The sequence below is a fragment of the Cynara cardunculus genome, assembly GCF_001531365.2.
Source record: "Cynara cardunculus var. scolymus isolate 2C chromosome LG 1, CcrdV1, whole genome shotgun sequence".
NCBI classification, from domain to species: Eukaryota; Viridiplantae; Streptophyta; class Magnoliopsida; order Asterales; family Asteraceae; genus Cynara; species Cynara cardunculus.
Window position 1 is genome coordinate 49,010,136 of NC_037528.1, and position 3,171 is coordinate 49,013,306.

At 29.5% G+C, this 3,171-nt stretch overlaps 1 protein-coding gene across 1 annotated transcript in view; it reads right to left on the reverse strand.

The window, feature by feature from the left end:
• LOC112507072 (disease resistance-like protein DSC1) overlaps positions 1 to 3,171 on the reverse strand; it is a 21,760-nt gene that overhangs the window by 1,998 nt on the left and 16,591 nt on the right. The gene's annotated exons all lie outside the window — the stretch shown is intronic.

Here is a 3,171-nt window from a genome sequence, read left to right on the forward strand (position 1 = left end):
TATTTTTGTTTTTTTAATGATTTTATAGTATAGTGTATATAATAATTTTATAAATAAAATTACATATTATAAATTAAGAAAATTGAAAGTGACCTTTTTGTAAGAACACTTATTGTGGAGTTGTACCAAATGTTCTTATTTTGTTAAGGTGACAATAATGTGGAAATAAAAAATATGATAAGTGAGGTTATTAGAAGTTTCACCACCGTGAATTTTGTTGTTATTCTATAATAGAGTGGTTGAAAATAGGCTTAGCCAAATTGAAGCAAGGGAATATTTTGGAACTAATAAACATGGCGGCTGGAGAATCTAAAGAGAAACACATCGTGATCTACCATAAGGCGTTTCCGGTGAGTTCTAATATATGGTTGTAATAACAGCCAGGAAGAATGAACCTTTAAAGATTGTTATTTAGCAGYGTTTCCTACCAATTGAAGTATAAATGTAGAGGTTTTTTTTTCCAGTATTTTGGTAAGATCGTCTCATCTGTTTCGCTACTGTAAGCTATCATGACCTCTTTTTATTTCGAGTTCATCAATAAGCTTATTTTTTTGACTCGTTGATGATCAACAGCAAGGGGCTTTTTTTAACTTTTTTTATTTGAACATGAAATTTTATAAGTTGCGGTATAAAGAAATCTTGAATAGCCAAAGAAATCTAAGTTGCTGTTTATTTTATTATCTAAGTTGCGGTATAAAGAAATCTTGAAGAGCCAAAGAGGATAGTAGATGTTAGAGAAGTTTCACCTGAATGCTTATCCACGATTTACCTAAAGTACTTGGATGAATATTCTAATGTGAAGACATCAATTGAGAGAATAGAAAATACATCAAAATCTGACTTATATGTGGATACGACAGACTTTGGTGTGGATACTCGGAATTAAACAAGAAGCTTTTTCTCGATAAATTATTAAAAAAAGACGTTGGATGAACGTTGTGCCTCCATCTTTCGTTAGCGGATGCTTGAAAAACCAGAAAAGAAAAGATAGAGGCTGCTAAGAAGCGCATAGAGACGATAAGGCGACCATCAATGGCAGGGCCGTCCCTAGGGTAGGGCGGGTCGGGGGGCCCAAATTTTTTTTAATATATAATAGTAGTTCAAAAAAATTAGTAAGAAGACACGTAAAAAAAATTAGTATCTAATATGACAAGAAAAGATTTTGGTACTATATTAACTATTAAAGATCCAAACATGTATGAATTAAAAATATTGGAGAAAAAATACATAAAGAGGTTAATCTGTCATTCATTATATAAGATTATTTATATTTTTCTAAGTTTTTTCTATCTAAAACCGACGTCTAAAATTACTTGCTTCGAAAACTTTGATATATTCTCTATAATTTATCTCTCATCGACTCATTTGATTGTTCTATTCTCGCGTGAATTCTATTTTTATATTAGAATATGATTTTTTTTGTTATTAGTTAACGAACGCCCCCCCCCCCCATCTTTTGAAAAAATTACGAACGATATAAGACGGTACAACTTATATCTATATTTAGAATAATAAAACTATAATTGTTTTTTCATAGTTGTTCTTTATTATCTAATATTGGTTGTATAAATCTTATATACTATTCCATCTTTAAAAGAAGAATAAGATCTTAACACTATATTCTTGAGTCTTCTTTTACGTAGGAAAGAGAGAAAAGTAATAGGAGAAGAAAATATTTTGTTCTCGAGGTTTTTTTAAGGAAAGGAAAAGAAAAGGAAAGAAAAAAAATTATATTAAAATTTATTTTTATTTCATTATTTTTCCTTCCTCCGTCTTCTTTATTAAAAACACAAATAAAAAACTTTATTTTTCTTTCTTTCGTTTATTTTATTTTATTTTCCTTTCTCATTCTTTTCTTTCCTCTCCAAATTCGAAAACATAATATAAAAGTTTAAAAATGGTGTTAATCTTCCCAAATTCAAAAACATAATATAAAAATTTAAAATTGTGTTAATCTTCCCAAATTCGAAACATAATATAAAAGTTTAAAATGGTATTAATCTTCTCAAATTCAAAAACATGATATAAAAGTTTAAAATAATATTAAAAAACATTAACAAGAGATAACATGAAAAACCAACATATTTACATTGATTTACATAGCGTCAATTGAAAATCAGAAAAATCAACTTTGTAACCCCAAAAGATGTCATTCTATGTACCAAAAGTATATCATAGGATGCTTTTGATGATGAAACAAATTACCGATACTACATAAAAATGTTCTACTAGATAAAATTAATTTAGAAATGAGTATTGATTGATTTTGCGTTCAGAAATACTCGGAAAAACAATTAGAGTTGCCAGAAGAATTGAGTCTGATTCATAATACTTTTCATTTGTCGAATATGCGGAAATGTTTGGCTAACCCAAGTCTAGCTATACCGTTGCCAGAAATTCAGTTAGACAGTAAGTTGAATTTTGTAGAAACGCCAGAAGCCGTAATCGACAGAAAGATCAGGGTATTGAGAAACAAAGAAATAAATCTGGTTAAAATTCGGTGGAAGTTTCACGAAGGACTAGAAGCAACATGGGAATTGGAATCAAAGATGAAATCAGAATACCCATGGCTTTTTGATTAAAGGAATTCCGGGACAGAATTCTTTTAAGGGGTGGATAATGTGATAACTTGATCCTGGTTATCACCCAAGGTAATTAGTATGTGATTATTTGATTAAATGATTATATGATAGCATGATAAATTGATACGTTTGATCATGCTGATATGTGAAAATTATTTGTATAATATGGTTATGTGTATCAGAATATGCATATATGTGGATATGTATATATATATATATATATATATATATAATATTATTTTACACACATGCATATTAGGAAATGCATGATATGTGTGGAAGCATGCATGTGCATGAGGGTTTTGTGGGAAGGGGGCTGTTAGCCGACCTTCCATTTTTGGAAAGTATAAAAGGGAGGTTGAGCCTCCATATTTTCTCTTCTTGCTTTGGTTAAAAAGTTGTGCGATTTAAAAGAGAAGAGAAGTTGATCGGATATCTTGTCTAGGAGATTCAAGTTGATTTCAAGTATTTGATTTCAAAAGCTTGTTAAGGTGAGTAATTTCTAAACTCTTTTGTATAAAATTATTACTGGTTTTATATGAATCTTGCTTATTTTTCGAAAGAAATCAGCCTTTTGCTCAAGTGTTTT